We start from the raw sequence: 14,461 nt of genomic DNA, 5'->3' as shown, positions 1-14,461 counted from the left end.
ACGCCTGCAATAGTATATAATGAAAGTGATGCTATGTAACATCTAAGACTAGGTCATAAAAGGTCATGCATGATTTTGCATGATTCTCGTGGAATGCTTGAACCCTGGACACTCATTCTTGGGATACTCTATCTTGAATCTTAACTACCACGTTATGAGAAGTCCAAGCCACATGGGCAGCCATCTATAGGCACTCCAGTCAACAGTCCTTGTTGGGCCCAGTCTTCAAGTCATCCCATCTCAAGGGCCAGACGTGTGAATTAAAATTATCTAGATGATTCCAGCCCCAGCCATTTGAATCCTCATGAGCTGAGGTTTCAGACATCAGTCATGGAGTAGAGACAAGCCATCTCCTCTGTGTGTTGTTTGAATTGCTGACCCACAGAATCTGGGCACATATTAAAATTTTTATTTCACCACTAACTTTGGACTTCTTTATTATGTAGCAATAGATGACTATAGCACTGTGTCTGTACACAGGAGATCTGCATTTCACAGAGCACATATTTAGATGTGAATGTTGACTGCTCAATTTCTAAGAAGAACGTATACACACATATAGGTACAAAATGTTTATGTATATGTAAATATTAGACCTATATAAACTAATCTATATTATCCATAAAATGAGGGGCCCTTGATAATGGCTAACATTTTTTTTCGGTATTTATTGTGTTCCAAGAACTGATAAATTCTTGCATTGTATGAATTTTCTCTTTTAACCCTCATAGCAACTCCCTGAGAGGAGTAATGTTATCTGTATTTTATAGATGAGAAAACTGAGGCAAAAACAGATAACACGCTCAAGAGTACTCAACAAGTAAATTTTAGAGTCAAGATTTGAACCCAAGTTCTCAAGTTTTAGATCCTTTACTCTTAGTCACCAAGCTATATACTGAGGAAGAGGATGAAAGCTGAAGCCATTACCTCATGCTCAAGAGGTTAGACAGAAACTTAGCAGGCATGGTTGAAAGAAGACAGGACTTGGAGTCGTAAGCCCAGAGCCTGAGTTATGAAATGAATTCTCCTCTCATCTAGATATAGGTTTGTTTTTAGAAAATGAAGAAGAGCACTGCATATTCTGATTGTTAATTTCTGTACTTAATGATGACCAAAGAATGGAATTTTACCAGGGAGTTATTTTGCAATGACATAAATTATTGATTCAAAATCAAACCTTTATTATAAATTATTGATTCAAAATCAAATCTTGATTAAGTCTCCATCGCATCAGAAGTCTCTCCCACTCTTCCTTTCTTTTTAAACCCTTTTCTGTCTACTCTTGGCCAAAGCTTGAAGCCTAATTTAACATTTGGAAATAAAATAATGAAATAGTCATCACACAGCAATTCCAATGCCTACTGAAATGGAAGGTCTAAATAATTTTTCAGATAATTTAGGAAATTAAAAATATTTACATCATAGATGCAAAGACAGAAGTTACTTGTGTAATAAAATAAATGGTGAGACAAAAAGCTTCTGGTCAAGTAGATTTGTTTAAATATGAACACTAATCTGAGTTCTACCTCTGTGCTAAAACCCAGTGACAGGTTGCATACAGCTTCTAAAGGGATAGTTCAGTGCACTGGGTCAAATTCATGCCATAAAATGTGGTATTAGTAGTAGTACCAGAAGACAGAGTGTGACTGTCTTCTTTGGGACATAGATGAAGACGCCAAGATAGACAATATCAAGGACAAATTATGTAGAATAAGATATTATCTCAGTCCGTGGAACATGTCATCCAGGATAGAACAAGAAATAGATTTATTATCAAGTACATGAAGCCAGAGACAGTAAGCAATGAGTGGTAGTTGGTTAAAATAGACAGGTTTTAGAAGTAGAGGCACGGATGTGGAAAACAAACTTAGGGTTACCAGGGGATTGTGGCAGGGAGGCTAAATTGGGAGATTGGGACTGAAATATACACACTACTATACATAAAATAGATAACTAATAAGAACCTGCTCTTCTTATTAGCACAGGGAACTCCACTCAATACTCTCTAGTGGCCTATTTGGAAAAGACTCTAAAAAAAAATAAAAGTGGATATATGTATATGTATAACTGATTCATTTTGCTGTACACCTGAAACTAACACAACACTGTAAATCAACTATACTCCAATAAAAATTTTTTTAAAAATAGGTTTTAAGAACGATAGTCAGGGAGCAGTGTGGATTGGAAAGACCTGGCAAGAAATATTTCTGCATCCTTAGAAAATGCTCCCCAAGTTGGCTATGGCAAGGGTGAGCATTTAAGAGATCTTTGACCTAAGGAGGACATGAGATGAACAATCTAACCCAATGTGCATGAATTATTCTCCTCGGTGCTATCAGAAATCAGATGGCATCCTAGAGCAAGGGTCAGCAGATCTTTTCTGTAAAGGGTCAGATAGTAAACATTTTGGATTTTGTGTACCATATGTCTCTGCTGCAACTGCCCATCTGCTGCTGTAGCACAGAAACAGCCATGCACAATACGTTAATGAATGGGTGCGGCTGTGTTCAAGCAAAACGTTATGTACAAAACCAGGAGTCAAGCGAGATCTGATCAGTGGGCCAGAGTTTGCGGACCCCAGTTCTGGGTCAGTGTTCACAGCTGAATGAGTCATGAGGCCTTAAGTTCCAGTTCTCATTGTACTACTTTCTACCTGGGTGAACTTGGGTTCATCCCTTTTATTTACATGGGCCACTATATTAGTCAAGGTAGTGGGTGGTTTTTTGTTTGGTTTTTTCGTTGCCTGAGAGTGAGCTACTGTCCCGATATCTCACTCTAAAACCTATAGAAAGAGAAGGGCTGTGTTCCTCCAGCTGTGGCACCTCAGGGTAGGGTCCTCTACCTAAGGCTCTGAAAAAGTAAGGAGGGCACAGTGCTACCTCATAGTACAAAAAGGTACATGAAAGACCTATGTTCTCCTTCCTCTGCTGCTGGCAGGCACTAAGATGAGGAAGAGATGCTCAGAAGGCCATGGCATGGTGATGGAGGAGTCCAGTCTGGCTGCGGCACCTTCACGACCTTAGGAAAACTGTCGGCAAGCTTTCATTAGAGTAGGTTCAGGCCACAACGTGCATATTCATCTTTCATCTCGTTAAACAAGGCACTAAATAGTAGGTGTCACTGGTCACTTCCTATTGAACAAAGCCTACAAGATTTTAGGTAAGCATCAAGACACTGATGTTGGGTCAGGCGAAGATTTCTTAGCTATGACACCAAAAAGTATATTGATAAAAGAAAAAAATAAGCTGGGCTTCATTCAGATAAAAAATGATGCATTTCAAAAGACACCATTAAAAAAGTAAAGACGTGCCATGAACTAGGAAAAAATATTTGAAAATCATATATCCAATAAAGGACTTGTATCCAATAATAACAAGTGTTGGCAAGGATATGGAGAAACTGGAACCCTCATGCATTGCTGGTGGAATTGTCAAATTCGAAACTGCTACTTTGAAACACTGATTCATCATATGACCCAGGTAATTACCCCTAGGTAACCACCCAAGTGAAATTAAAACTACATGCACACATCAGCCAGAGCGGCGAAAACGTGGAAACAAACCAAACGTCCATTAATTGGTGGATGGATAAATAAAATGTAGTATATCCATACTATAGAATATTCTTTGGCAATATGATACATGCTACTGCATAACCTCAAAAACATTACGCTAGATAAAAGAAGCTAGACACAAGAGACCACATACGGTATGAGCCCATTTATATGAAATGTCTACAAAAGGCAAATCTATAGAGGTAAGAAGTAAATTATCGGTTGAATGGGTCTGGGGGTGGGAATGAGAGTGATTCCAAATAGGCACAAGGTTTCTTTTGGAGGGTGATGGAAATGTTCAAAAATTAGATTACATGATAGGTGCATACAACTCTATAAATTCACAGATTTTACTAAAAACCACTGAATTGCATATACTTCAAAAGAGTCAATTGTATGGCATGTGAATTATACATCAATACAACTGTTTAAAAAATAAAGAAATTTAAAAGAGAAGTCAGGGACAGCCCTGACCCCAAACCTCACTGTGAAATGTTAACATATTTACACAGAAATCTGCCACTTCTCCTGATGTCGCCCTTCCAGAAACTTGACTCTTAGGATGAGAAAGAACACGAACGAAGAGTAAGAGACCTCCAAACAGGGTCTAAGATAGCCGTGGCTCATTTATGCACTTTAGACTACAGGAGAAAATGGAAGTCCTCCCCTCGCCCCTACCCAGCCTGAGATGAAAACTTAATGACTCATAGGTACAAATGCAGGGCACCTAATTTGCAGCTCGATTATCTGGTTTTCCTCAGCAGCTACATTAACTAAGTGACAGTTAATACTGAGGATGGGATCAGAAGCAAACTATCAAAGCACAGGCCTCTGGGTCTGGTCAGCCCCTTACAACTTCACACCACTGAGGGCAGGGCAGCAACGGTACCCTGGTGGCCAAAAATGGTTATGACATCTGTTATCTGAGGCTGGAAAGAGAATCAGTTTCTCAAAATGAGGTCATCAAAATGGCCATGGGTATGCACCCATTTATGATACAGGTTCTCTTGCCTCACTCAAACCAACTGAATCAGAACCTCCAACAATGATACCTAAGAATCTGCATTTTTAACAAGCCCCCTCGATGATTCTTATGTTTTAAATTTTATTGTGCACAAGAGCCCTTTACTTAGAGAATATTAGAGATGGAAGGAACCTTGATGATCATCTAACCCAAAGTTCACATACTGTAGATGAAAACACTGGGGACCAACGATGTAACATGATTTTCAAAGATCAAATCGTTCTTTAAACTCTTTAAAAACAAAAACAAAACTATGTCTCTAGTCCTAAAAATTGTCAAGAATACTACTGACAAAAGAGAATATAAAATGTACCTTGGAAATATTTTCTTCAAAGATTGATGAAGATAACATGCTTCATCATTTAAAGGGATATGTTTCTGCTCTCAGGAAAATTAATCCAGAGCACCTCATTACCTGAAGCTGCCAACTACATGAGTCATCATAACAGTTAAATTATTTTTTCCTTGTTGGTATGTTCAGTTTAATTATTGCCTTTTTTCCCCAAACCTACCTCCCTTGAGAAAATGCATAGGTTATTTGACCCAAAACACTAACATTCTTACAGATCACAAGCATTAAGTCATCATTTCCTCTGAAGCCACATCTCCAGGGCTGCAAGTCATATTTTTCTATTAATGCAGCCTGAATTCTCCTGTGCGTGGGTCCTAAATCATGAGCTAGCAAGAGGGAGGAGATATGGGGATATATGTATATGTATAGCTGATTCACTTTGTTATAAAGCAGAAACTAACACCATTGTAAAGCAATTATACTCCAATAAAGATGTTAAAAAAAAAAAAAAAGATTACATTCTATTGGAGGAAAACAGTCAATAAACAAATATACAAATGAATTAAAAAAAAAAAAAGTGGGTTTCTGTTTCCAGGGGCCTATTTAGCCAGTGGGTTCATCCCCCGAAACCTCAGGCTCCCTTTCATTATTCCTGCTTGATCCTGCCTTTTGATAATTTCCAGTCAAGCACTGTTGTCTTATTTTCTGCTTTAGACAAGCTTAAGGGAGAGTTTCTTAAGTCACTTGACCAAAATATATTTTGGAGCATGGAAAGAACATAGTTTCTTTGTTTTTGGGGGGGTTTTGTTTTCACAAAAGGATTACTTGGATTCAAAATCTTGTTCACTGACTTGTTAATCGTGATGTAGTGACATGACAAATTTCTCAGCCTGTTAGAGGCTTTAATTTCTTTTTCACAAAATGTAAAGAATAACACCTACCTTGCAAGGTTTTTTGCAAAGAGTCTAAAAAACACGTAGCACGTAAAATAGATAATATATGTAACACGAACAGTGTCGATTGTATATATATAATTGTCAATGAAAAAATGTTGCCTGCCATATCAGTAAACAAAGGATGTTGCAGCCATCAAGCCATCACATTATAGCCGCCCCAAGAGTGAACCCTGAGGAAACTCAGGATGGAAACAGGATGCCCACCATCTAGCAGTCAACTGCCACAGCCTCCCCTGATGGTGCACCCCGAGGGAACTCAGGATGAGAAAGCACAGGATACTGGCCCACACAGCTGAGGTGCATATCAAAGGAAGGATTTCAGTGAGCCCAGACTTTTGCATCTTCCCATACACAGAAAAACACTAAAAATTCATTAACTCGAGATGTCTGGTTTTCTTTAATTAACAGGAATCTTTCCATGTTCCGATTACCTGGTCTTTGTTGCAAAAACTCCTATAGTTGATGGCTCCTCCCTCTCCTTTTTGGATCAGTCCCTCAGAGAGAGCTGAGAGGCTGTGTCCCAGGCTTAAGTCCTCAGTTTTGCCCACCCAATAAAACATATTTCTCAACTTTGAGGTTGTGCATTTTTTTCAGTCAACATCATATACATGTTAAATATACATATATAGAATATATATACACAAATATACATATATATTAGTGTAGGGGGTAAAAACATGGACTTTTCCTTGTTATTTAACCACTCTGAACCTCAGTTTCCATTTCAGCAAAATCGACATATTAACAGGTCCTAAATCACAGTGTTGTCAGAAGGGCTAAACACACATAAAGCATGTACCCGCTGTCTGGCAAACAGTAGGAGCTCAACAAATGTTGTCCAATGGCAAGGCAGCCCTCAAGAGACCAGCGGTCAGTACGTGGTGGGTATTATGATTATTGTTCATTTCTTTCAGGGGCAATCTGGAAGCGCAGAGGCAGAGGTTTGGAGGAATTTTAGGGGTCCACACAATACACCCAGGTGGGAACAACACAGATCCCCTGAGTGGGGTTCAGGGAGCACCTCAGCAGCCCTGGCCCTTCCTGCTCTCTCAGTTGGGAGGGTCTCAATGCTGGACTTTGTATTTTCAAAAGATGGCCCGGGCCTTCTTCAGAGAAGAGGAGGTGACAGACAGCATGATGATGGCTGATGAAGGTGTGGGATGATGAGCGGAGAGTCAGCTTGTACCAGAAACATCAACACTCAACCAATGCCTGGCTCTACTTCCTCACCTGTTGATTGATGACTAGGCTTTATCTAGTTTCAGGACGAGAGTAAAACACAAGGATTCGAAATAGAGTCACAGGTGTAGGAAACAAACTTATGGTTACCAGGGGGGGAAAGTGGGGAGGGGAGAGGGATAAATTGGGAGATTGGGATTGACATATACACAACACTACCTATAAACTAGATGACTAATCAGGACCTACTGTATAGCACAGGGAACTCTACTCAGTACTCTGTAATGACTTGTATGGGAAAAGAGTCTAAAAAAGAGTGGATTATATGTATATGTATAACTGCTTCACTTTGCTGTACACCCGGAACTAATACAACATTGTAAATCAACTATACTCCAATAAAAATTTAAAAAAACAGACGCAAGGATTCTCCAAAGATCTTATGTTTGGACCTGATTCCTAGATCTTCTTCTGGGAATTGGGGGTGGGAGGAGAGAGAGTAAAGGAAACAGTGGGGTGGGGCGGGGGGACGTGCATAGGGAAATGAGCGCTTCATGGTGGAAGCACTGAAGCACCACAAAAGGAGTTCCATCGATCCTGGAGAAATCCCCTCACGTCCCCTCCAGGAAAACTTCAAAACTCAGGACTGTCGATTCAGCGCACCTGAAAAAAACAGAGCAGATGGACGTCAGGACCCCGTTGGGATCCTGCAGCTCCATGGTTGCGGCCCCAGCAGTTTTGAGGGCAAACAGCTTACTCCAGAGTATTGATCCAGCCACAGCAAGGTGCAATCTGCTTAAAAAAAAAAAAAAGAAAAAAAAAGTCTGTTTGAGAAATAGACCCACAGACACAGAAAACAAAATTTCGGTTACCGAAGGGGAAAGGGTGAGGGGAGGGATAAATTAGGAGTGTGGGATTAACAGAGACACACAGATATATGATATATGTAAAATAGATGAACAACAGGGTCCTACTGTAGAGCACAGTATTACTGTGCTCAATATTACTCAATATCTTGCAATAAACGATAATGAAAAAGAATCTGGAAAAGAATATATATGTATGTATGTATGTATACGTATGTATGTGTGTATGCATAACTGAATCACTTTGCTGTACACCGGAAACCACCAACAATGTAAATCAACCATTCTTCAGTTTAAAAAAATAATTTAAAAATAATTTTAAAGTCTGTGTATGTACAGCAACCCTACCCCGTCAAGCCGGGAAGACGAACAGCAGTTAAGCGTAGACAGAGGCAACCCACCACATTGTCCCCAGCACGCAACTCCAGACATGGTCAGAAGCCTTTTACTGCCTGAGAGTTTTAGCACATGAGGGGGAAGCTTTTCAACTCAATTAGCATTCAATGGTCCTGATGCTCAATCACAGGGATCAGCTGGGAAGTTACTAAAGCCATTACCAAGGGCTGGAGTCGCCAGCTGAGTTTGAAATGTCAGTGCCTTTCCCCTGACACCACCTCCCCTCTTCCCACTGTCCCTCCCAATCAGAGGTCCTGATAATTTGGTAACCTTTCACAACAGCAGGCAGTCATCCTTCAGTCTTGGGATCAGGGACTTTGAAATACCCAAGGAGTCAATTACAGCTTGGCTCTGTCCCTGGGAAAAGAAAGCAGCATCCGAGAGGTGGAAGGAATTGGGGTCCTGGGCAACGCGGGCACGTGAGTTCCGAGGCGCCTTCTCCCAGATGCTGCCTGCATCCCACCAAAGCTTCCGAGGAGACCACAGCCTGTAGGGGTAGAAAGAAGAGCCTGGGAAGACCCAGCTCAAGGTTGCTCTAAGCAAAAGAGAATATGAATGGAGAATTGTCTCGAATTAGAGGAGGATTGCAGGAATGTAACCCTTTGTATTCTAAAGATCTGACAGTGAATTGGTAGGTAGGTAGGACCTTGGCTAGTTGTTAATCAATACCCATTGGCCCTTTCTCTTTGCTGCATCCAGATTCCCTTCGACAGCCCCCTTGCCTCTGGGTGGGGCCCTGGGACGAGCCCTGACCAGTGGACCATGCGCAGAAGTGGCTCTGTCCTCTCTGGGCAGAAGAGGCCAAGAGCGTGCGTGCCTTCTCCAAGCTCCCTTCTTCCAGCGCCGGGGCTCTGAGGACCTGAGGAAGGTGACGCCACAATGTTGAAGGACCCTGAGTCCCTCACATCTGCAAAGAACAGAGTCTCCCACTCCAACCCTAGCCAGTAAATCGAGCAAGAAAGAAGACTTGAACCTGTATGGATGAAGAATGTCGCCTGCCCTATCAGTCAACAGAGTGTTGCAGCCATCAAGCCATCATCAGCCATGGCAGCCATCCCCGATGGTGCACCCGGAGGGGATTCAGGATGGAGAAAAGCAGGATGCTGGCTCTAGATAGTTCAAATGCACATCAAAGGAAGGATTCCAATGAGCCCAGACTCCTGCCTCTTCCCGTACATAGAAAAATGCTAAATTCATTAACTTGAGATGTCTGGTTTTTCTTTAATTAACAGTAATCTTTTGATATTCCGACTACCTGGTTGTTTGGGGGTTTAATGTTTTGTTTTGTTTTGTTTTTGCAAAACTCCTATATGTCCTGGTTCCTCCCGTCCCTCTTCAGTGCAATCTCTCAGAGCGATCTGACACTGCCTCCCGGGCTTAAGTCCTCAGCAAGTCCACCAAAAAAAAGATGATTCTCAACTTTTAGTTGTGCATTTTTTTCAGTCAACACCTGCTAAGCCACTGAGATTTTAGGTTGTTTGTTAGTACAGTACCATCAGTTATCCTGACTGACAAAATGACATAATCAGAATTACAAACAAAAATATCCATCATATATATATATATATATATATATTTATAAACAACAAAATAACTGAATTAACTGTCCAAAAAAGGGAGCTGGTTAAATAAAGGATGGTACACGATACAGCCGTTAAGACACGTCTTTAAAATGATGCTAATGACATAGGGATACGATAAAAACTGAACTTATTGTTTTTTATACTGCAGAGTAGTAACCAAAAAGTAATTGTAAAATAATTTAAGTACTTTGCTTAGAGTCTTTGAAGGGGATTTATGGATCACAGATTTTTTTTTAAAATTCTCCCTTTCCCGTCTTACCACAGCACTTGCTCCCACACTTCCTTCTTCAAATATTCGTGCACAAAATCCCCGCCACTAGCCTACTTACCTCTAGCCTCCCCTTCCTTTTTTCCCCAGTACTGTACCCCCAAAACTAAAGGACAGTCCACCATGCAGAAAAGGAAGAATAGGTGGAAGGAGGGTAAGACTGCTAACAGTCATACATCAACAATGCTCACCCAGAACCTCTGGCAAAAGGAACTTCATTTTTCTACATCTTTCCAAAATCAGAATCTTGCTCACCTCTGGCCCAGGCTCAAAGGGAGCTCTTGTCGTCAGAGAAAAATTAAGGAGTTCTCCACTGCCTGTGAAAGTAACTGACGATGCTTTCTGATACACTGCAGGCACGGAGAGAGAGCATGTTTAGCTTAGTCAAGGCCTCTTTTATGACATGGAAGGAAAAGAGGTCAAAGTTACATTAAAATGAAGAATCAAAGAGTTCTTTGATTTTTGAAAGAAATCATTAATTGCATGACTTTTGATCAGTCTGCATGTCTTATCAAATCTGGAGCGCATACTTGCACGTGGATGAATAATACAAGAGTCCCCACAAGATCCCTCTCCTCTGCAGCCCCATGTTTTTCTCCCTTTGGCTGGTGACAGTGGTTTTGTTCCTCTACGTGAGTTGGATGGGTTGGGAATGTGTCACTTTGAAAAGAAGATGCCCTAACACTTGTCCATAAAAAAGGCAGAGTTCTGGTTACCTCAGCCCTCCCATCCATTCTGGGCACCCACTCAGGGCTCCAAAATGATCTTGTTGGCTGGGCCTTCACAGTAGATATAGGTGTGAATTAAATGACGAAGCCCTGGGCTGCGTCAGACAGAGGGGGCAAATCATAGTGTCTGATAGGACAGGTATTTTGCCTGTTTTTAAATTTCTACACAATGGGGGATCCTTTTCTAGGCTGACCCATCTGGAAGTTGCTTTCCCGGCCCCGCCCCCCCAGGTATCAAATTCAGCCTCAACAGAACATGGGCCCTCAGAGATGCCACAAACATAGAGACCCCAGAATGAGAAAAAGGAGAGCGCTGTAAACCTGGATCTCAAGGAGGACAGAAACAGGCATTTTGCAGACAGCATGAAAGGAAAGCACAGAAAATGACTCCACTTAAAACAGAATTTTGAAAAAACAAAAACAAAAAAACAAAAAACAGAATTTTGAGCTGCAACAGCTCCGGGGACTTGAATTCTCTCCAGTTAGTAAATACATAGTTTGCACCATCTTACCACAGAATAATCTGAGATAAGATGAGAGACAGGGTACTAAAGATCGACAAAACCTAGATTTTGAGTGAGGAGGACTCTGAAATGGGCAAGAATAGAGACATCTGCACTCAATACAAAAAGCTGAGAGTTTTGTCCACCCTTGTGAGGAAGGTATTAAGAACCTCAGTAAAGGGGCTTCCCTGGTGGCGCAGTGGTTGAGAATCTGCCTGCCAATGCAGGGGACACGGGTTCGAGCCCTGGTCTGGGAAGATCCCACATGCCGCGGAGCAACTGGGCCCGTGAGCCACAACTACTGAGCCTGAGCGTCTGGAGCCTCTGCTCCGCAACAAGAGAGGCCACGATAGTGACAGGCCCGCGCACCGCGATGAAGAGTGGCCCCCCACTCGCCGCAACTGGAGAAAGCCCTCACACAGAAACGAAGACCCAACACAGCCAGAAATAAACATAATAAATAAATAATAAAAATTTTTTACAAAACACCAAAAACATAAAATCTGGAAAAAAGTTGAACACCTATATACGCCCTGCAGACTTTACATTTAGTATTTTGAAGAAAAAAAAAAAAAGAACCTCAGTAAAAATGACTTAGAGTCTTCAATTACTCCTTTTCTTAGTAAAAGTGGAGGGAGATAAACAACCTTAGTAATCGTTACGGATAATATCCGGACTATGGGTGTGTCACTGGCAATCTCAGAAAGTGGGTCTCTCTTGCCCTCCTGGGGCCCCTGGGGCTGTGCCAGCCCACCGGCACGCCCCACGTGGGGTGTCTGCTAGACTAGGGCATGGGTGGGGAGGCCCAGGTGTGAGGGGCCAGGTAGAGTACCTCTGCCTCCCCCCTGATCTCCTCCACAAAACTGCCCCTCCTCCTGAAGCCTGACCCCCAAGTCACACGTTCCTTATCATGACCTCACTGGGCAGTGATGACCTCACCGGCCTTCTAACAGTTTCCATGGCCGCGTAACTGCCAACGTGCTGCCCTCAGAGAAACTTCCCTGACAGTTCTCCACCAGATACCAATCTCTTTGGTTGTCTGAGTGAGAATGTGTGACTGGATCGTCTATATTAACTCAGACCTGTGCTCTGTTCCATGGGTGGGCAGTGCGGCAGGTACACCGAGACCGCCCGGAGGCATGGTGTACACACAATCTCACCTGGCTGCCTCATGTTCCTGTGGGGTTTGCCCACTACGTATACCTGAGCGCGTTGCCAGCTGTAAGTAATACCAGTGACCTGGGACACCTTCAGGGACCCACAGTGCTCACTGCTGAGGACAAGTGAAAGGTCATCCCTGGACAAGTGTGCAGGATGGTCCTGATCTTTATAAATGGAGCTTCCCCTTTGGGCTACAGGATGCTTCCATTCAGACCCTTTCCTGATTGGCCTCTTAGCAAAAGACAAGTGCATTTTTGTTGGCAAATGGTAAATGGAGCAGTTTGAGGAAGAGGGCCACTCCTGAAACACACCTTCAAACCCAGGCACCTCTGTGCTGTCATGGAGACATCTATATCGGTGCCCTCAGACACATCCCATCCTGAGCTGCTGAGTACTAGGGGAGAGGGTGGTGCCATATTGATGGGAAGACTGGAAGCACCAAGAGGGATGTTGAAGTGCTAATGAGACTGGGGGGCTGAGGAGATGGTGTCCCAGGAGGCTGGGTTGATGTGAGCCTAGACTTGGTACCCAGAACGCGGTTCTCAGTCTCCTGATCACTCTGCCTCAGTACTTGGCCTTGTTCTAATCTACATAAAAGTATCAGAGGGCTAGAGTTCAGTGTGGTGGAAACAGGCAGTATAAATGGGGCCCAAGAGGGGTTGCCAAGGTGGGAGGGGTTCACCAATTTATATTAGATTATTTTTTTCCAAAACTTGAAAGACATTTCCATTAAAGCCTCAGAAGTGACAGACTGCAAGAAATGTTTTCTCTGTTGTGGAAGGGAGAGATGGAGAGGCTCATGATTGCAATGACTTTCGGGTTCTACTGTTTTCCCTGGAAACGGTGAAGAGACTTCCTCATGTGCTGCAGCCGTAGGCTCTAGGAATTGCTTTTGCAGCCAGTGTCCCTTCCCTAGGGACTCATAGAGGTGATGGGCCAAGGCTGTGTTTTGGATGTCAAGTCGATTAAAGGTCTTCAGCCAGAAACTGGGAGAGACATGAGAGAGGGAAATTCTGGCAGGAGACTGTGTACAGCAGAAGTGACTGATCAGTTCTGATTTTCTTTGCAGCAGCAGTGGCTCCCGTTTCTCCTCCTACCCCTGGTCAGTACCATGTCCCCTACCGAGGGTGTGGAGAAACGCAGTTGGGCTGGCATGGGGAGACATACTGCCTGGTTGGTGGCTACCGGGCCTACGGGGATGTTCCTTTGGCCACGCCAGCAACGGTGGAAGCAGAGAAGCCAGTCCCCAGACGTGCTCCCAAGAGAAAGCGCGCTCTGGAAGAGTCAGACGAAGACCTGGGTTGCCCCAGACCCAAAATCCGGCGATTGGAGCATTCAAGCAGCTTCGGACTAGAAGGTGCTTTGATTCTCAAGCAGGGTGGCCCAACCTCTGGGCACATCCCCTCTGCAACAGCCCCAGTAAACCAATGTCCCATCCTTACTTGCTCAAGGTCGGCAACAGGGAGTCCCCTCCTAAAGAAGGTTCTCTCGCATTGCCACTCTCTCAAAGGCTGCCCCCAGTGTGGTTCCCTCCTGTGGGCCTGATCAGCCTAAGAGCAGAGCTGTCTCTTTCCTTCTCTGAGTCGGACCAAATCGTCTTAGTAACACCTCTTCACAGTGGTGACCATGTGTTTCACGGGGGCTGCTGCTGAGCCTTTACCTCATCCTTTCACGGTGGAGAGAGGGAGAATTATAATGATTTTTACTTCTAGGGGAGAGGGTGGTGCCATATTGATGGGAAGACCGGAAGAACCAAGTGGGCTGTCGAAGTGCTAATGAGACTGGAGGGCTGAGGAGATGGTGTCCCAGGAGGCTGGGTTGATGTGAGCCTAGACTTGGTACCCAGAACGCGGTTCTCAGTCTCCTGATCACTCTGCCTCAGTATTCGGCCTTGTTCTAATCTACATAAAAGTATCAGAGGGCTAGAGTTCAGTGTGGTGGAAACAGGCAGT

The 14,461-nt window shown here is 43.2% G+C and overlaps 1 long non-coding RNA gene across 4 annotated transcripts in view; it reads right to left on the bottom strand.

The window, feature by feature from the left end:
- Window positions 1-3,704: 3,704 nt before the first annotated feature.
- LOC132362774 (uncharacterized) overlaps window positions 3,705-14,461 on the bottom strand; it is a 47,394-nt gene continuing 36,637 nt past the window's right edge. For 2 of the 4 annotated variants that reach the window (XR_009502483.1, XR_009502486.1), the window contains 2 exons: window positions 8,537-8,753; window positions 3,705-7,667 (listed from right to left, as the gene is read on the bottom strand). This is a non-coding gene — a long non-coding RNA (uncharacterized LOC132362774). Of the gene's footprint in view, window positions 7,668-7,761; window positions 7,797-8,536; window positions 8,754-14,461 lie in introns of all 4 variants that reach the window. The other 2 variants (XR_009502485.1, XR_009502484.1) reach the window with 2 other exon arrangements.

Source organism: Balaenoptera ricei, chromosome 3 (genome assembly GCF_028023285.1).
Source record: "Balaenoptera ricei isolate mBalRic1 chromosome 3, mBalRic1.hap2, whole genome shotgun sequence".
In the NCBI taxonomy this organism is placed as follows: domain Eukaryota; kingdom Metazoa; phylum Chordata; class Mammalia; order Artiodactyla; family Balaenopteridae; genus Balaenoptera; species Balaenoptera ricei.
Note: the sequence above shows the minus strand (reverse complement) of the source record. Positions and strands in the feature narration are given on the sequence as shown.